This window comes from Castor canadensis, chromosome 5 (assembly GCF_047511655.1).
Source record: "Castor canadensis chromosome 5, mCasCan1.hap1v2, whole genome shotgun sequence".
NCBI lineage: Eukaryota > Metazoa > Chordata > Mammalia > Rodentia > Castoridae > Castor > Castor canadensis.
This window is the reverse complement of record NC_133390.1, coordinates 178,100,790-178,122,046: the sequence shown is the minus strand read 5'-3', so window position 1 is coordinate 178,122,046 and position 21,257 is coordinate 178,100,790.

The following is a 21,257-nucleotide window of genomic DNA, read 5'->3' as shown; positions in this document are numbered from 1 at the left end:
TTGAGAAACCCCTGTGAATATCAACTTAAATGTTAATAATGAAAGACAGGATTGTAAAATATCATATACTTATATGAAATAAAATAAAGAAACCTTTTGCAGTTGCTTTAAGTGGGGCAGAGGGAGTTGAAGGGGAGAGATGGTGGGGGTGATCTAACCAATGTACAATATAAGCCTATTTGGAATTGTCACAAGGAATCCCCCTTATAACAATGAATATATCCTAATTTTTTTAAAGGTTAAAAAATTTAGGCATTAATATTATTTGATTTAAATTTAGAATTGGTTTAAATTTCCCTCATGGACCATAAAATAAAATTGTTTGGAGATGATTACTTGTGTCACTCTTCACCCAAGTGTCATTCCATCCACCTTAAGAGCTGGGGTGTCACTCCGCGGTAGAGCACTTGCCTCCGTGTACAAGGTCCTGGGTTCTATCCCCTGCATCACAAAACAACAAAACATCCTCTGTATACCTCATAATTGAAGTAAAATATTCTATGGACAAGGTAAATAACACATTTTTAACTTCAAATATGTTTATTTCTAAGCTATTATACCTACATAGCACAATAGCAAATTGGATGTGCCCACCCCCATAAAAATTTAATATAAAACATAGTAATGGGTTTCTATTTTTTTACTATATAAACTTATAGTTTATATAAACTTAGTATAAGTAATATAAGGCCTTTTGAGGCAGGTTCAGAGAGTTATAGGGTCTCACCTTGTACTTGAATTCACTATCCTCCTGCCTCACCCTACAAAGTGCTGGGCTCACAGGCATGTGCCACCACACCTGACTCACGGCCTTATTTTTAAGAGAAGGGGTTATAGTAGCCACAGATATGCAAAGTTATGCTGTCATCTGTACTTGCATTAAAACAACCAACTCTTGGGAGACTGAAGCAGGATGGTCAAATGCTCCAGCCTCAGCAACTTAGTGAGAGCCTGTCTCAAAATCAAGTAAGTTTTAAAGGGCTGAGTTGTGCTTCAGTGGTAGAGGGCTTGCCTATCACACTTGAGGCCCTGGGCTCAATTCCCAGAATGGAAATAAAATAAATCTTGTGAAAACTAGGAAAAAATGGAAGGTCTGACAGAGGGGAATTTTCAGCCTAGGTGCAAATACAACCATTGTCATCATATTGAAAAAACCGTTTGTCCCAGGAAGAGTGCTATTGTTTTACCATAGAAATTCATATTCTTGGTATATTAGCATGTTTGGGACTATACCTACCTCCCAGAGCATATTAGTCCTTTTCTTAGAATTCGAAACAGGTAGAGACTCCATATAGAGCTAAAATATAACAACATATATTTTATGTTTCATCACTTTCTGGTATAGGGACTTAATTAACAGCTCTCCAATTAATGACTAATTTTCTGGTTTGTATTCCAAAATAGTGTCCTTTTTATTGGTATTGAAATGAAGAGCAATTTTCATCCTTTATATTTTGGGTTTTTTTTTTTCTTTTTCTGTTTTGGCAGCAGTACTGGGACTTGAACTCAAGACCTTGTGCTAGCTAAGCAGGCACTCTACCACTTGAGCCACTTCACCAGCCCTGTATTTTGTTTTTGGTTTCTTTTTAATACTTTTGCATTGTGTTTGACATGAAGTTTGTCACTTAGATTATATAATTACTTAAGCTTCTCACACAAACTATGTGCATTTTAAAAGTGAATTTACTTAGAAAAGTTCATTTGTTTTTGAAAACATTTTGTTCAACCTGCCTTAAAAAATTACAGTTAACAAAATCAAAGTTTCTTTCCTAACCCATTGGACATTGCTGTTCTTTCTCTTTCTTCTTTCCCTCTCCTTCTTTTCCTCTTTCTCCCCACCTCCTCCTCCCTTTTCCTCTCCCTTTCTGCTTCTCCCTGTTCCTCTTTTCCTTCTTCTCCTGCTGCTTCCTCTTCTTCTTCCTCCTTTTCTTCTTCTTTTTCTCCTCTTCCTGCTCCCCCTCCTTCTTCTGCCCCTTCCTTCTTTATCATCTTTTTTTTCTTTCTCCTCCTCTTCTCCTCACCTCCTGTCCTAACAAAACCTCATAGCTTACAATGCTCCATTGCACAGTCCCTGCCTCAGTCATGGGGCAGGTGTACCTGTTGTCCATGTCCTAGTAGCCAGAATTTGTACATGTACCTAGGCTTAGCCAATTGTGAGCTCCCATCCATTGCTTTGGAATTTTAGGGAATGTCTCTAAGAAACAGACTCACCTAAAGAACATCCAACATGAAGGTAGCAGAGTTTGGGGCCTAGGGATGGCAGCTGCAGGTGCACAGATAGGCAGGTACCAGTAAAGGTGGCGGAGGGAACTCAGCCTCACACTTGTTCTCGCTTCCTGTCCTCACTGTCTTTCCCACTTTCCAAGACAACTTTTGAGCCTCTTTGTTGGTTCTGTGGACTGTTGATATCCCTCCAATAAATCCCTATCCTTTTAAGTTAATCAGAGTCAATTTCAGTTGTTAGTAATCAGAACCTTTGATTGATACTTGGCTTAAACTTGAAGTATAAATTTTGAATTAGTCACTGATTGTGACAAATATCTATACCTATTAATATAGAATAAATTTGAAATTCAAATTCAATAAGTATTTGAGGTGCTTGTTAAAGACCATTATTCTGAAAAACAGAGAAAGGGAAATGTGGATCCCCCCGCCTGCCCCCATGGACTCAAATCTAGTGAGGATACACACAAATGATTACACCACCAGGCACACACAAAGTCTGAGGCCAGGAGCTATGGGCCTTGGGGGACAGAGAGCGAGTTCTCAATTGACTGATCCCAGGAGGGGCCTGAAGCCAGCCATATCACTGTAGTTGTGTCAGAAAATACCATATTCTCTTGTCTAAAACAGTGATATACTGGGTGCTCATGGATGGTAAGATAGTAAGTCAGGGAACTCGTGAGCTGACCCCCATCTCACTTGGAAGTTCCTACAAACAGGATAACAAGCGCCACTCTGTGGACCCTCTTATCCATCTCACTGACTCTCTTCTCAGAAGCCTTCCTCCCAAACTCCTGGATCTAGGTCATTCCTGAGCTGAGAGTGGAGGTGCCCAAGGTCATGATGTAAAAAGCAAACCCCTCTTTTTTCATAAATGATGAAACTATCATTGGTTTCATTTTAAAAGATTTAGCTAAAGGGCTAAGGTTGTAGCTCAGTGGAAAGAGCACATGCAAGGCCCTAGGTTCAATCCCTAGCATCCAAAAAAATTTTTTTTAATTAAGAAAATAAAAACAAGCCAAGTGTGGTGGCACACACCTGTAATTCCAGCACTTGAGGGGACAAAAGCAGGAGGATTGCTTGTTTGAAGCCAGCCTGAGCTGCATAGTGAGACTCTATCTCAAAATAATAAAGTAAAATAAAAATATTTAGCTGGTTAAACTATAAAAGAACTTGGACATGATGGGCTGAAGTTTGAGTAGAACATTTGATGTTCCCTTAATTTTTTTCTTCTGGTAGCATTGACATTATCTCCAAAATTCCCAGAATCCCCAAAAGCCTGAGTGCTCTTTCACCCTGCTTTACCACCCCATTCCACACCGACAGACATGCATGGAAGCCTCAGGAAACCAGAGCTTAAGTGGCTGGAGTTTCACGGGGTGCTCTCCTGCACTCCGGGCCCCTCAGTTCACCTGAGCACTTCACCTTCGAGCTTAGCAACATGAAGGATTGCTCAGCACTCACTTCTTATACTAGAGAAAGAGATGTTTTTGGGCCATTTGTAAATTGTTACCACGTTACATGGACCAAAAGGAGGTACTTGATGTTCTATGTTTAAAATGTATTTGCTCAGGGTACCTTAGGCTTCTTTTGCGTGCATTTTTTTAAGTAAAATTTGAATGCTTGCTTGAAAGACCCAGGAACATGGGTATACATCCAAGCATCCAGAAGATGTGGAAGGGGTTAAAAGGGGGAACTGGGTTTTGGTGTTCCAGAGTCCTAGGTCCCAAATCAGGCAGCTTCTCTCTGTGTGAACTTCCCTCTTCAAAGATGTCAGAGCTGAGGCAAAGAGGGTTGTGGGACGGATCAGCTGGCAGAGGGAGGACCCAGTGACAAGCAAGGCAGTCCCTCCCCAGACCCCGTGGGCTTCACCCTTCACTTATCCATGGTGGCTCTGATTTGTACTTCTCCCTGGCTCAGTAATGGTCTACCAGGACGCAAGCCAGGGCCCTGAGTCATCCTCGATGCTATCTGTAGCCCCAGCAATGCTTTAAACAGATGTTTAGGCTGTGAGCTGCACCACATCTGAAGGGGTGCCTTTACAGTATGGTCTAACTCACAGAAGAAGTCCCAGACATGTCCTGATACAGCAAGGGAGAGGTCCCTCCAGGACAGCTCACATGTGTACACACAGCTGTGCACATGCTCTGAAGCACAGGTGGCTGCTGTGTGTACCAATACTGCATTTACACCTGAATCTTCACTTGAGTCTGGACCCACCTTGATTCCCACCTTTGGGATAAGAAGAGAAGGGGGACCAGGCTGAGAAGTGTTGCTCCTTTCTCTGGTTGTCCTCTTCCTCCAGTCTTTTGAAGTGTGGCAGCCCCCATCCCTCTACTGAAAGCCATTCTTCCTGCTCACCAGTGTCAGAACCTTTCTATCTTCAGGCCAGATGTCCCCTCCCTAGACAGCCAAATAACCTAAGCAGGAGGGATACCTGCTCCCTCCACGCACATCCCACCCAGCCCAGCTTCTCCAGCACACAACTGTCTCTCAAGATCTATCACACTGCCAGTCTTAAAGGGTTTGTTGTATAGTAGACTCTGTCTCTCCTACCAAAGGAAAAACCCCTGTGAGTTCAAATGCCATTTCACTCTGCTCAGCTCTCCACACATAGTCTGAGCAGACACATAGTAGGGACTCAGGACACACAGGCTGGAAATAAAAGATCAAAGAACCAGACAGCTCGAAAAGAATCAGGTCTTAGGAGATTCTTGTTGCTTCTTCAGAACTTTGTGATGCCTCCATAGACATTTCTTTTTGGAAGAAAAGAATTAATGCGTGCCCTCTTTGCACAGAAAAGGTGTTTGTGATGACAGCAGAGCTGAATAACACGGATATGCAATGGCATAAGAGCTCACCCGCTCACTTCCCTCTTAGAGATCCATTAGCAGCCCTCTCTTTTGTAAAGGAAGACAGAATGAAAAAGCACTTGTCTGTTCTAAAGGTTCCCCTTTGAAGTTTGCTTCAGAATGATGTCCATCTCCCACGTTGGAATAGGGAACGGAAGTGTAGAAGGTCTGACTTCACAAAGGTGTGATAAATTAGTAAGTAGAACATTGTTGCGAGTTGGTAAGTGTGAATCAGTCTTAATTATTCAGCACTCTATTTTTCTGTTCTAATACCCTCTCATTGAAAAGACACCAATGGGAAAACTCATTGTGTGGTCTCTTCAGTCACTGTACTGGCAGAGGAGATGAAGCAAACAAAGCCATCTGGGCTTTTCATTCCCAGACATTCCGACTTCTCATACTGAGATTTTAAGAAATACAGTATTCTTAAACTATCCAAATGTCTCGCATGTACTTAGAGAAGAAATGCAGCTATTTTCAAAATTACAGATGAATAAAGAACCCTACTTTTTCATTAGTGCTTGACAATAGAGACTGCATTTAAAAAGATTTTAAAATGTTTCCAGAGCATTCTGTTAAAGTTACGGAAGTGAATCCTCTGGAAGATAATTGAGCACATTACCTCATGATATTGCTTGCTTAAATGACAGGTAGCCTGGGCATTAGTGATATGTTATGGTCAAGATAACTCTGTATGGTACATACATTGGGTCAACTTTTGTTATTACAGGAAGTCTACTTGAAACTCCAGTGTCAGCGTTATTATGAGTCAGCCAGGTCGGATACTTTATTTCAACAAGTGCTATGAGTCACTTGAAATTATGTATCATTCATAAGCAGAAAACTTTAAATTCTGTGTATCCCACCTACCTGTGACATTTTGATTCTCTATAGAGTGGGAAAAAAACAGTATACATTGTAATTTGGTGTCTATTTTTCAGGTAATTGACTTAATAAGTTGAAATGAAATCATGTGCCACCCAGTTTGCATAAGAGATGTAGAATTAAGCAGCATCATTCTGGGAACAGCAGCAAAGTTCACCATGGTAATTCTGAAAGCTGTTTTTCCCTCTTGGTACGGAAAAGGCTGTTAGGGTAACTGGCAATGCTTCCAGCTGAGAAGCACCACTGGGTTGCTCAAAATCAAGCTATATAATAAATTTACACTGAATTTTAGGCATAAAAGTACACATTTGAGGGACTCATGTTATTGAGAAGTACACAGAGCAGATGCTACTATGTCAAGCGACATGAGAAGCCTGTGTGGGACCTTTCAGCTTGGTGCACCACAAGCTTCCTAACCCAAAATTCTGTATGCTGCTTCCCTGAAAGTAGCTTGATTTTTATTCTTACTTTTAAAGAATTCATAGAATGAATACAGACTAACAGAAACAAATAACTTCTTAGCAGAGTACATAAGGAAAATAATCCCACCTTTTCAGTAGAGTATCTCTGAACCGATCTTTAGCTACTCTTCATTGCGCCTGAGAGGGACAAGGATACATACATGACTTTTGTTTAATCTGTCTTACCTAGTGGCTTGTTTATCCAAAATCTGCCTCTTTTACCACTGTCATTAATGATTGGAGAGCTCCTGCTTCTCTTTTTACTGTGACTTTTGGTATTAATTAGAGGGTCTTCTCCTGACCTCTTTGCCAATGTGCTTGGTTCCTGACTTAAGAATTCTGTTTCCTACACTCATCTTTCCCTGATTACATCTCCCATTTATCTCTCTCCCCAAAAGGAAGTCTGTAACACCTTCATAGCAATCCCATGAACTCAGAGACTGCTATGAAATTCAATTCCTCTTTGTTTTCCTTAAAGGCAGCAACGTGAACCAATGTAGAGGACCGGGTCCTATGGGGCCAAATAATAAGAAAGCCCTACAAGTCTCAGATCATCCTGTTTGGAAGAGACACTTGTTTGGAATCAGAGAGAAATACATTACTCTCCAATCAGACTGGAAATGTTTATGAAGCATCACTCTAGCAGGGACTGTGTGATGCTTGGCTATCCATGGACAAATTGAGAGACCTCATGTTGTCAAGGAAGAAGGATGGAGTTCACAGCCAGGAGACCTTCCAGTTATTAACTTGGTAACCTTGGCTACATTTGGTTTGAAGTATCTGAGCTTGAACAGAGGCCACAGCAGGGATGATAACTAAAAGTTGGAACTTGGCCACTGACTGAATAAAGATGGGTGAACGCAGAGAAGGATGGTCACTGGGAAGTGGGGTTTCCAGTCTGGGTGACTAGTGGCAAGATGGAGGAAGAACAGGATTTATCACATTTTAGGAATCTGTGCTCTACATTCTGCCCTACCCATACCACTGCCCTAGCCCCATCTTGTAAGGTGCTCCTCTCCGTGCCCAGCCTGCTTGCTGCACTCAGCTGATTCTGGAATGCCCCGCCAGGCAGTTTTTCTTGCTGGGGCCCTTCTAGATCCCAGTACACAGAGCAACTTGGGCTTTTTCTTGGGTAGGAGAGGACAGTTTCCAGAAGAGCTCCACAGAAGACCCCACATAACACAGAGGGCACCGGCAGAAGGACAGAAGAGACAGGGAGAAGGCTTAGTGATGTCAGCACATGATTCAGTAGGAAAGCCATGGGGACTGGTCTCAGGCATGAGGACTGTATTCATTTCCTAAAGCTGCTGGAGTGAAGTGTCACAAATGAGGTGGCTGAAAGCAACAGAAATTCATGCTGTCTGAGTTCTGAAGGGTAAAACTCTAAAATCAAGGGGGGATCAATGGAGGACAATGATGCCTCCAAAGACCTTGGGGACAAGCCTTCTTTGGCTCTTCCAGCTTCTAATGTTTGTCACAAGGTCCTGATGTTCCTTGGCTGGTAAATGCATCAGGGCAAGTTCTGCCCCCATTGTCACATGGCTGTCTTCTCCCCATGTGTCTCAGTCTTCACGTGGCATTTTCCCTGTTCTGATTTCAAACAAGTGCTTCTTCCAAACAGGATGCTTTGAGATTTTTAGGACTTTCTTTTTATTTGGTCACATAGAATTTGATCTTCTACATTGCTTCACATTGCTACCTTTAAGGGAAACAAGGCATCACTGGACAAAAGCCCATCCTGATGACTTTATCCTATTTTGATTTTGGTCTGCAAAGACAAATATGAAAAATGTGGTCTCCAAACAAGGTCTCATTCTTAGGAACAAGGGATTAGGGTTTTCATATATTCTTTTGGGGGGTAGAAGACCCCTGGGTTCATAGCACAATTCAGTTGTAACAGGGACCTTGGGGAGGGTGTGCAGTTTAGGATCTGGAGACTGTAGAGGGTCAGGTTGGTGTGGCCAGAACTGACTGGAAAGGGCAAAACATTTTCCTGGGTCCAAACTTTAAATGGATGCCAAAACCTCAGTAATTGAAGCAAATAATATTTTGGTGCAATTTATGTTTTAAAATAAAAATTATGCAAAAAAAAAAAGGCCAATAATGAACAAAATATCGCCACTGTAACTACAGACAAGTGTTCTTGACTTTTTTTCCTTGCCCCAGGGTCAATGTAGCTCTGCATTGCTACCAATTCACTGAGGCCACAGAGCCAGGAGGGAAACAAGCCAGAATTGTCCGTGACACTTTGGTCACAGTGTGGAGAGCTCAGGTTGAAAATGAAACCACAGAGAGGAAACAGGATCAAGAGGGAAAGAGAAAATGCAATGTGACATCAGGCTTGAGTCTCTGGATCTGGCAGGGTCTGAAAGCAAGACCTACTGGGTCATCTGTGGTCGGAGCCACAGCTCCTTGCTGTGAAACCAGTTTCCATTGGATTTTGGTCTTTTCCATTCAAAGGAAAACAGTTTTTCTGGGGCTTGCTAAAACTCTGCCAACAAGTCAGGTAGCTCTTTTATTGCTGTGGGCTTTCCCAAGCATCCCTCAGCCTCATGGGTTTTCTCCTGCATTGTCTCATCCTGAAATAATGGAATATGTATCCCTGTGCACATGGCCTCAAGACCCTGAAAATGGCCCACAGCAGTCCTCTGAGAACCGTCATCACAAAAGCATAGCCCCTTTCCATTGTCCAGTTAAATAAATTCTACGGGCTGACTTTTGCAGGAAGCTGGCTAATGTCTATGGGATTTCTGTGAGAAATGAATTCTGAGTGCAAAATCTTGACGAATAACATTTAGAGACATAGCCTGTTTGTTTGAGGGACTTCTCATACATTCCAGCTTTGTCATCTATTTTTATTCTCACGATCATTAATTCCATCGGCCAGCAGTACTGAGCCCTGACTCTGTGGACCCTGGTGGTAGGCACCAGTAACAAAACAGTGAACAAAACACAGCCCTGCCCTCACTTGGAAAACTACCTGCCTAGCAAGGAAATTGTCAATCTGTGCTCCCAGCAGGTGAGCTCCAGGCACCCTCATGGACCCGTGAAAAATCCCTTTCTGCCCTCTCTCACCTCTTCTGTTGAGGTAAGACTGAGCTCATGTCCATCCTCTGAGATTTTACAACAGTTTGCAAAGGCTTTTTTGTCTGTCCAGAACATGAACTGCACCCGTAAGTCTTCCCATCCATCTAGTCTTTGACTACGTAATTTTCTTATGATCGCAAGCAGGCTAAAAATGAATTCCATAAATTCACTGAGGTCAAAGATTATGTCTGTGTATTTTTGTTCCCATAACACCAGAATCAGAGCTGGGTATCTCAAAGCTTCTCAGTAAATCTTTTGTTTGATTAGAAATTAAAGCTTTGTTTTCTGCAAGAGATGTGTTTGAGAACACTTTATAACCACCAAATGTTTATAAACCAAATAGTTTACCAAAAAAAAAAAAAAAAGCCCAAGTCCTGTAGTTAAAATGAGTAATCACACACTTTTTACCTTTTATGCACACCTAGGTTTTCTTACTACTTATCCCTGCATGAGGATGACTTCTCAAGTGACTTAGGCATGTTGAAAAACCACAAATAACTAATTATAAAATGTAGATCACAAGAATGTGTTTATTCCAGTAGTAATTTGCTCTCATCAACTATTCTGTGTCCTCTCTTAAAATCATGTTTGTCTCTTTCATAGATTTTTTTTCAAAGTAGCCAAAACAGTTGGGTTTCTCATTTTGTTATTTGGGGTACTACAAACAAAAAACTCCAAGTTTCCCTAAATTCTAGAGTCCCTCTGGGCACTTCCCATGGTGCATGCTTTTTAAAAATATTGGTGAAAGAAAATCACATGTAGCCATCCTTGTTTTATCTTTCAAAAGAAAGCCTCTCCTTAAAAATTATAATTTTTGAATAGGAAGCTATGAGAAGTTGGTTCAGGTGGGAGTTTAACTGACAGTTCTTGATTCACTTGTTATTGAGAAAAATAAGTGCATGTCACATGGGAGTTCCGGCATGCAGAGAGGGAGAGACAGCCTCGCCACGAGAGCCCTGGTGCCAGGACAGAGCACAGGTTACTCCACATGGCCTTTGCTCGGTGTTAATGCTAAGAAACAGAGGATGTGCTTATGGCATTTATTAAAGTCAGACACTTAAGAACCCAGTGATCTGCAAAGGGCATGAGCACCTGTGAGTGGACAATGTGTGTGTATCACCTTAGATCACCAAGGGGCAGATTGATTTGCCAGGGCTTTCAAAACAATGTGTCACCAACTGAGGGATTAAACAACACAAGCTGATTGGCTCACAGGTCTGCAGGCTGCAAGTCCAAGATCGAGGCACCAGTAGGGCTGGTTCCTTCTGAGGGCTGCAAGGGATGATCTATTCCAGGCCTTTCTCCTTGTTTCTGGTACTTTGCTGGCAATCTTTGTCATTTTTTGATTTACAGAAATGCCAAGCTCATCTCTGCTTTCATCTTCATGTGGCATTTTCCGTGTGCCTGTGTGTCCAAACTTCTCATTTTTATAAGGATATTTTGGTTTAGGGCCCACTTCAATTACTTTACCTTTACTTGATCATTTGCAAAGTCCCTATTTACAAATAAGGTCACATCCACAGGGACTTATGGGTTAGCACTTCAACATCTTTGGGGGGAAGGACATTTAATCCATATACATGAGCAATTGTCTTCTGTAATGGGCAGACAGTAAGTATGTTCAGCTTTGCTGGCCAAAGAGTAGCCAATGAAGTTACTCAACTGTCCCCTGGTAGCACAAGAGCCAACACAGACAGCACGTGACAGTGTCCGTGGCTCCATTCTAATTATTTACAGACAGCAATATATGACTTTCATATAATTTTCACTTGTCACAAGGCAGTACTGTCCTTTAGATCTTTTTCCTACCATTTAAAGATATCACGACTGTCTTTTGCCCGTGAACTATACAAAAGCAGGCAGCTAAGCAGATTTGGCCTTTTGACCATAATTGTCCACCTTACTCAAGACCCTCAGAGCACATTCATTCCTCCCTGAGTTTCTGTATATTGGCTCTAAGATATGCCAGTATGAAACCAGGAAGACAGAATCTAATCCATCTACTGTGTGTCCACAAAACAAGTTACAGGGAGCCTGCATCCTCGGCCCACAGCAGCCCTGACAACTTTTGTCAGAAGGGAGGGTCAGTCGGAAGAAGCCACCGACAGTTCAGAAAATTGAAATCCTGGAGACTGTGTAAGAAACCAAGGAAATCAACACCGTGCTTGAGTTGAAAGCACGGTCGTCCTGTGTTATAACAGGGAGCTGAAAATGCTTAGTGGGAAAGGCACACCATCTTCCATTTGAATACTTCTCCCAGACAGCAGTGTCTGCAATGAACAAGAAATTGAAACAAGAGGAGCCGACATCAGAAATCTTTGATGTGAAAAAAATGTTTTTGCAAGTTTGATTCACCGTGTTGGAGTCTCTACTGAGAACAATAAGTGAAGGGTTTCATTGTTTCTTTGCTTACAAGGGTGAGAGAAAAGAACACCTTCCCGTCTGGGTTTGAAGATGTTTTGGTACCTTTTGTCCCAGCCAAGACTAAGAGAAAATGGAGGGGGGAGTCAGGCCACCACAGTTGACACCCTCAGCCCAACCCCTGCTCCCAATTTCAGCCACAATTACTCAGGAGATGCCAACAGACATAGCGGCCTGGACATGAGTAGGGATTTTTAATAAACCTGTGTTAATTGATCCATCTGGACAGCCTGCTGAATGTCTAATCAATATTTTGCATCATGGTGAGACAAGAAGTCCATTGCCAATTTTTGAAACAGTGTTCCAGTAAAAATATCTTGACTATAATACTTTATATCATTTTTAATATTCCCAAGCAATCATTTTCCTGTTTTATCTGTAGTTGATGTCAGTAATAATTTAGGGAACCCATCAGGGTAGGAAACTGCATCTCTCAGTATCTGAAAAGGTTATATTGAACATTTTAACATTTCTTAAGTGAAAGAGAGTTTACCCCCCCTTTGGAACTGTTTAACATACAAATAGAATATGTATTATATATATATATATATATCTTTTTTAAGGAAATATACATAGCACAGTGCCCAGATCTGAAGGATACAGTTTCAAAAAAGAAGCCCTTGAGCGAGCATCATTCCTGAGGCCCGGAGCAAGATGTACCTCACCATTGTTAGCTCTAGTTAGCATCCTGTGGAGACGGGAACCAGAACTATGAGCTATTTGACATGTCCCAGTTCACTTTCAAAGAGCACTGTGTGCTCATTCATTCAGTCCATATTCAACTCTGTTTTCCTTAGTGTGTGAATCACATGTCGCTCACTTGCTGAAGTTTGTTTCTGGCTTTGGTTTTGTTTGGCGGTCCTGGGGTTTGAAGTCAGGGCCTCGTACTTGCTAGGCAGGCACCTGCCATTTGAGCCACTTTGCCAGCTCCAACATTCTGAAGTTCTTGCTTACTAACTCTGATATGTACATAAACTCTGTCTGTTTTAATGACTCTTCATCCTCCTTGATTATCAGTCAGAGCTCTTTTTTTCTGGTGTCGATAACTTTTTATTTTATGCCAAACATTGTGGATAATGTTTCTGGGTAATATTTCCTTCTCCTAAAACACGTTGTAGAAAATATTTCTGATTAATATGTTATAATCATGAAGGTAAAAGTATTACTCTGTCGGACAGGCAAGAAGTTTGTTATCTATTCTCAGTCAAACTGACATCTTTAGCAAAATTAAAGGCTGAAAATTTTCATCTACTCCATGGAGTCGATTGTTCAAAATAACTTGGAAAGGATTCAAGGTTCTCTTAAGACTATTTTGCTTTTAGGCCATTCTAAACCATTGCCACCCCAAATTGCTTCAATCCGATAGCTGCCTATTTATCACAAACATGTCTGTGCTTCTGAATCCTTTGAGAAGGAAAGGGCAATGCGTGCGTCTTCTGCAGCATGACACTGAACGTGGCTTACCCCCGATAAATCACGAATCTGCTCTTGAAGATGCAATTATCTTCCTCGTCGCCCCATCCCATTATAAATTAGCTTGGTGACAATTAGAGAATGGGAGACATAACTTCTAGTTACACAGCCAGATTCTTTACCTTTCTTGATATGTCCGTGATTTTCTTTAAAAAGATTAATACATCGTCAAGTGTTTTGTTTTTTCAAACACTTGCTTTTATCACACTGAGCAATCCCAGCTCAGTTTTCCTTCATGTGTCTGTGCCACTCTTTCATAGATGGAACCGGATTGCCATGCACAATTTATTGCTACCCTCTTTTGATGTAAATCGCTGGAACTGTACTGAAAGACACAAATTGATACTCGCAGCTGGCCCTCGTGTGCCATTGATGGTACTAAGTGCAAGGAAGGGGGAGGGAGGGGGAAGTAAAATAAAAAACACGTTTGCTTTCTCTAGCCCACTGCTGTATGATATTCAGTTCTACACTGATGTTTTGTCATGTAAAACATACATGACAAGTCAAGTGTGCCTCACTGAAACCATTTATACCTTCAGCTTGAATTTTATAGCAACAGCCTGATAAGATAGAATGACAACAGGAACTGAAATTAATGTCTTCGCATTACTAAGTTGCGCCAGTTTACTTAAGAGGGGAAAAAAAGGGGACCTCCAACCTCCTGACTTTTTATCATTTAAAAAAATTAGAGCTAATTTTATAAAAAGACTAAAATTTAAACTATACTTGAAAAAGCCACAGCACTTAATTATCGGCTTTGTGTGGTTTTTATAAATAGAAAAATTTTATTCAGCAGGTAAATCCTATTTTTACACTTATTACCATTAGCTTGTGAATCACTAAATTAAACAGAAACCCCTCTTCCCACCGGGATTGTTTTTCTGTTGCAGGATTGATTTTGCATTTAGAGCTCCAGATGTGCGCTGACTAGTTATTTGCAATTTGTTACACGTCAGCTGTGTGTCCAGCTTTGGGGCCGTTTAAACATTATTTTCGTGATTATATGCTTGTAAAGAAAGAATCATTCCTGCAGAATTTAACCACTTCAAATACAGAACTTACCAACAGAAACTTGACTGAGGGAGGGGAGGAGATTTTGGAGTATCTAACTCATGCCTATTTTCCATCGAGAAGAAAACCAATTACATTTAGTAAAGCAGGCACTGTTTAAGTCAGGTCAAATCCGGTAGGCTGGGCTTATATGAAGAAACAAACAGCCTGGCTCTTCAAGTCTAGGCATATCATGTTAACATAACGCAGACTCGGATCCATTTTTGTTTGGGGTCTATGCTGACAGTTTCAGCATTGAATGCCTAAGTCATCCATATGTTCTGATGCATGACCCTAAATTATTTCTAGAAGGATCTATCAGAAAGAGGCCCTGCTGTCTAAGGCAGAAGCCACTAATTCACCTCAGAGGCTACCAACAAGAAAGAGAGTTTTTGTATAAAACATGGCAAGTCCACTCCAACCCTGATGGCTTTCTGAACACTCCAGTACTTTCAGCTCTATTTTAACTTGTAACTTTTGCTCTCTTTGAAGTTCTGTCTAAATTACTTTTTCTTTTACAAAGCAATGTAACCTTCCATCCTCAATCTTGTTTTGTCCCCAGAATCATCTTGATTCATAGAGGAGTTTCACTATTTTTAAAAAGACTGGCTTTGGGCTGACGTCATGATTCTTGACCTGCACACGTCTCCTGAGGTGCCAGAGCCCTTGTCGTTTGCACCCTCCTCCACACTCTCCCCTAAATCCCGGGTGACTCATGGTGCCATCATGTAGCATTCATTGAACACCCACACGGATGTGGGGCCTTGCTCGGTCCGGCGTGAAGCTTCGTGCCTATCTCCTGTCTCTGGAGAGGCGAGGCCTGCAGAAGCAATTTAAGAGGCCATGGAGAAAAAGAAAGATAAGACAGTGAAGCCACACTCCAGATAAATTACCAGCCTTAAAGAAAACAGTGAAATTACCCAAGGCAGCAGTGTTTGGGACTGGGGAGTTAGGGAGGCTGTGGGAGGAATTTATAAGTATGTGCTGTCATTTGAGGGCACAGTGACACCAAGAACAAGGGCAGAGATAAGGACAGGTACCTGGAACCACAGCCCTGCTGGCTCCCAGTGGCTCCTGGACCTTCCTGGCTCTGCTGGCCCCGGGGTTTGAGAGGCAGCCCTCCAGCGGGATTCAGCTCCCTTGCTTTGTTTGTCTGCAGAAAGACAAGCCGAGCCTGCACCTTATTTTGGCGGCGTCAGAATTGGAGCTGTGCGTATTATGTGTAATCATTCCAAAGCGATTTTCCTCCATTTGGGTCATTTAGTATAAAAAGGAAGAAAAGCCAGCTCACTTTGTGTGCCTGGAAAAGCTGTCAAGTCCTGAACTCCATGTAAAAATGGACTCTTGATTCTCTGGCTTTTTATGCATTCTAACATTTTATTCTTCCCTACGGTAGCATGGTGATATCTTTTGAAAACTCATATTGTTTGTTAATTTTGTATCCGTCCTCACAATGGACAACCTGAACTGCTTTCCCTAGTTAAAAGCACACATTTTTAATTTGGGGGGAGATTAGGCACCCAGATGTAAAAATTGATTAAGTGTACATTTAAGTGCACCTTGTTTTGTTTGTATGTTATATTTCAGCAAAAAAAAAAAAATTAAATCAGATCACCTGTTTTTCTCTCTGCACAGCAGCCATTTTCTTCCCAGTTGTTGTTGTCACTTTACTACTAGAACAATATTTTCAAATCATTAAAGAAACTTTTTAAAATTCACCAAGAATCCCCCTACTATAATAAAAATGTTTGTTTTTCACTATTCCCTCTGATTCTAGACATATAATTATAATTTTGAAATATGGGCTGTTTTGTATTCTGCTTTGTTCCCTGTGTTATATCAAATATTTCCTATCTTTCACCATCCTCATAATTTCCCATTTTAATGGCTACAGGCTCTTCTGTGGAATGATTACATCATTTGCGTAGCCACTCTTTTTCTATTGGGCATTTAGGTGACTTCAGATTGTTCATTAAAACTAATTACCCTCCTGTAAACACTTAAGCAAGCATCCTCCATCCATCCAAGGAAGGGAATATTAATTTGAGCCTGTGTTCTACAGAAATGACATGAAAAGGAAGTACAGATGTGGCATCTCTCCTCTGAGGAGCACGAGTGGTCTCTGAACGGCGCAGTCATCACATCAACTCATTACGGCACATGTGTGTTTGTTGAAGCCCTCAGCAGGGTTACCATATGCCACACCTGTCCCTGGACTCCAAGCTCTGGCAGAAAAGGGAATGGCTGACACAGAGTGGCTAGCCCCTAGGTCAGCACCCTGAACTGGAGGTTGAATGAATGAAGGAATGCGTGAATGAACACAGGATCTCATTTAATTACCTCTCCAGCTTGTGAGCTAATGAACCTGTGTTATAGATCAGGAAATTGAAGCTGTGACAAAGAACAAAATGCCATGCAAATGCAGAGGTTCCCAGTTTGCATCCCTGGTTTGTGTTTACTCTTTGGTGGAAACCTCCCAGGTGCACCTGACACCCCCAACTTTGCAAATGAGAAGAGAGAAATTAAACCACTCTCCCCAAAACCCACCTTCTAAATATCAGAATCAGGTTTCAAGCCTTGAGTTTCCAACTCCATGTGTTCTGCCTCATCTCAGCTACAGCAGAGAGGTAGAAATGTTTTTATTATTATGTTTTTATAAAAACTTGCCAACATATATTTCTTGCATTTCTGTTTGAGAGAAAACTACCTGTACCATGCACATTCACCAGCATAACTAGACTACCAGCAATAGGTGTTTTTAAAGCATTTTGCTAATATGAGCAGTTTTAATGGTACCACATTGTGCATTACTTAGCATCTTTTTCATGAGAATGGGGGTCCAACACCTTTTCATGTCTGCTTACCTTTGCCCTTGTGTAAACAGCCCACCATGAGCTTTGTCTCGTTGTTTACTGAACTCTCTGTTACTGGTAAACACGGAAGTCATTTCTTTAAGTATAACTCTGTCATATTTGAGTCTAATATTTTTCTTAAATAGCTTTTTACTGTTGATGTTAACTCAGTTTGTAAAAATTGTATGCAAGCCAGGCAAAATGTCAATGCCTGTAATCTCAGCACTCAGGAGGCTGAGGCTAGAGGATATCAAGTTTACTGCCAGCCTAGGCTACAAAGAGAGAGCCTATCTCAAAAAAAAAAAGTATTCAATCATAACAACCAAATTGTTTGGTGTAGTTCTCACAGTAGAATACTATTCAGTCATAAAAAAGGAATGAAATCCTGACATTTACAACAACATGGATGGGCGGGAAGGTCATGATGTTAAGTGAATGAAGCCAGGCGCAGAAAGACAAGTACCTCATGTTCTCACTCATATGTTTAATCTACAAAAGTGCATCTCATAGAAATTGAGAGAAAAATGGTGGCTCCCAGAGGCTGGGGGAGAGAGAAAAAGGGGCAAAGAGGGATGGGAAAGGTCTGTCAGTGGGTCCTACTTTGCAGTTAGATAGGAGGAAGAAGCTCCAGTGTGCTATTCTACAAAAGCAACTAGAGTGACAATAATGTACTGTATATTTCAACAATGCAAGAAGAAAGGACTTAGAAATTTTCACCATAAAGAAATGTTGAACTTTTGAGGCAATGGACAGGTTTAACCTGATGTAAACATTACACAATGTATACACGAATGGAAACATCCCATGTTAGTTAATAAGTTTAAGAAGTGAGTGTAATTGAAAAAATAAAATTAATGTTCGGCTTCTTGTCCTCAGACAGTCTGGTCACAGTGAAACCTGTGGGACTGGAGACACGGATGCTTCCGGCTCAAGATGACCCTCCTTCTTCCCTGTGCCAGGGCTGGTAGTGAGTCCACGCACATGGGCACTGCACATCCGGGAGGGCCAGCACTCATTCTGTCCTCTCAGCCCAGGGTATTAATCCCATACCCTTCACATTCTGAAGCACTGGGATTGCACTCAGTACCCTATACTGAATCATCTGTCCATTTTTATGACATTTTCTCATATATTTAAATTTTTACATACCTTTCTATTTAATTCTGGCTTTTCTATGCTACTGATTTTTTTTTTATTCTACTGATCTATTTTTCTTCTCCACTTAAGTACTTTTCAATTATTGGAAATTTATAATTGTTTTTTGAGACAGGGTGTAGCTATGTAGCCCAGGCTATACTTGAACTCGTGATGTTTCTGACTCAGACTCACAAGTGCTAGGAACCCAAGCATGCCCACCTACAATACAATTTTGTATCTGGCATGGTAGACTCAAGTACTATGATACCTGGGCTGTTGGAGTGGCTTGAGTGGTACAGCTCTTGCCTAGCAAGCAGGAGGCCCTGAGTTCAAACCCCAGTACCACCAGAAAAAAAAAAAGGTATTATGATACCAGAAGTTTATACAATTTTTCAGGGAATCTTATAAAAATATAGACTTATTTTTGTAAAATATACAAAGACCTACAACCATGGGAACATGTTGACAGAGCCCCTCTGTTGCCCAAGCACTGAAGGGTCTACACAGTGAGGATCAGAAAGGAACATAAGGTTCTCAGGCTCCTGGTAAGCCCATCTCAGTTGTGGGCCTGCCTCCACTTGCTAAAATTGTTGGTGTTTTCATGTGACCACTCTTCTCTAATGAACCTTATAATTATTTACCTTAGTTATTTTGTTTGTCCTATTTAATGTCTTCCAGGAATTTGAACTGGACTTGGAAAGAATTATCATCTTTAGGAAACCTTCCCTTCTAGGACACAGCATGGCCCATATCCAATCAGATCCTGCTTCATAATTTCCAGTACATTTTTCATAAGCAGACTCCTTATTGAGCTTATTTCTAAGGACATAAAATCCTGAAAATACTTACTTAATAAGAGTAAGTACAAAACTCCTTCCTGTCAAAATAAGTGGGAAGCTAACACTAGCATATAGGAATATTGTTGATTTTAGAGATTTGTTCTGTATCCAACAACTTTTATTTTTATTTTGTGGGTTGGGGGTGGGACTGGGGTTTGAACTCAGGGCTTCACATTTGCAAAGCAGTCCAGAAAATTTTAGCAGGGATATTTATACTTTTTATCACCTGAAAATGGGCATTCTGTCTTTAGAAGGCAAATATATGTTTTTTTCTTATATCTTAATTTCGAGTTTTATTTTGTTGAACAGATAGTCTAAAACAATATTAAATTAAGGTAGCACCTTAATTTCATTCTGCCTTTAAGGAGTGTCTCTAGGCCTGTTCATTGACCACAATGTTTTTTGGGGTTTTTTTTAACTTTACAAAACTATTAATATAAAGTATTCTTCCAGTTCTTTTTTTAAAAACTGCAGTTGGAATGTGTTTAGAATTTTCTCATATTTTTTTAAATCTATGGAAACAGTAGTCTGTGCATTTTCATTTAATTCGTTTTTGCAATTGAACTATCCTTGCATTTCAGGAATACAATTTATTATGCAATCCACTTTCCCTTTGATGGTTTTGGAGGTTTTTTTGGTTGTTGTTTGTTGCTTGCTTCTAGTACTGGGATTTGAACTTGGGGTTCTACACTTGCTAGGCAAGTGCTCTGCCACGTGAGTCACACCCCCAGCCCTTTGTGCTTCCGTTTGTTTTTAAGATAGGGTCTTGTGCTTTTGTCTGGACTGGCCTTGGACTATGATCCTCCTACCTGTGCCTCCCAAGTAGCTCGGGCTACAGGCAAGCACCACTAGATGGGTTTTACTTAGACTTCCCCATCCATATTCCTGACGGTAGCCACTTGTCTGGGCCTTTTCTCCTTATCAGTATTCCATTCCATGTTTCTGTCAAGAGCACTCTTTGTAACAAAGTAGTACCAACCTCTTTAAAATATTCTTCAAAATTTGCTACCAGATTCAGAGTCATTTTCTTGGAATAATGATAGTTCTCTGGTTACTTTCTGAACTTATTTCTCTCTTATTCATCTATAATGATTTTTCTTCATCTTATATGATCTTTTGGAGCTTCGATTTTGCATGGAATTAATTACCCACTTCCTTGAGGATTATAACTATAGTAGCACATTTATAAATATTTCTTACAATTTTCATTTCTGTAAAGTTTCTATTTCCTATCTTCTTTCTATTTTATGTGTTTTCTGGACTAGATTTGTCAGATGTTTGCTTCAAGAAATCAACTCACGTTTCTTTTTATTTTCTTGCTTTCTAATTATGGCTTTATCTTGTTTTCTGTCTTTCATTACATTCCTTTTCTTCTTTAAGGTGTAATACTAAATAATTAATTTACTTTGTATTCTTCTTTTTAGAAATAAAAACATTTAATGTTTTCATGGACTTTGACAGGTTTGCATGCATGTGCTAATTTTATTTTCTAAATTGACTTCTTGATTTTTTCCATTGTCCTGGTTGTTTTTAGAAGAGTATTTTAAATTACCACCATAATTTTTTTTATTTTGTAGTTTATCCTTCAGGCTTTTAGATTCAGTTTTTCATCAGAATATAGCCTGTACAACCTCTGCTGAAATGTGTTAATTTAAAGTTATATAAACCAGCAAGTGGTAAGATTAGCAAATGTTCTTTGAGTAATTACAAAGAAAGTGCATCTGATTTATCAGCTTCAGAATTTTGCCTACTTTTTCTGCTGTGGCCTGATTGTAAGTAGTTTAATTGTACCCTGTAACTGTGTTTTTGGTAGTTTCCCCTTGACTCTCTCACATTCTTTGCTTTGTGTGTTTTATTGTTGTGTTATTTGATGCATATAGATTTAGTTATTATACCTTCATTACATACTGAATCCATCTTTGTGTGAACACCCATCTATTTCACTTAACACGTGTTATTGTGAATTGTTTGATATTA